Source organism: Nannospalax galili, unplaced genomic scaffold (assembly GCF_000622305.1).
Source record: "Nannospalax galili isolate Female #2095 unplaced genomic scaffold, S.galili_v1.0 scaffold488, whole genome shotgun sequence".
NCBI lineage: Eukaryota > Metazoa > Chordata > Mammalia > Rodentia > Spalacidae > Nannospalax > Nannospalax galili.
The window spans coordinates 6,246,177-6,246,385 of NW_008360316.1; positions in this window are offsets into that span (position 1 = coordinate 6,246,177).

Consider the following 209-nt stretch of genomic DNA (forward strand, 5'->3'; position numbering starts at 1 on the left):
TCTCCTCTCTCTCTCCCCCCCTATGGGGCCACCCTCTTGGGTTTGTTAGGGGCGTCCTGCTGGGCATTTGGGGGTTGGGACTATGTTTAGGTCCTTCCTTCGCCTCTTGCGCTTCCGCAGTCCGCACCCGGGGCGTCAGAGAACCGCCTCCATCCAGAGTTCGACTCGCGCCCGGGACCTGCGCGCATGTCTTCGGGGAGTCGGGTGGA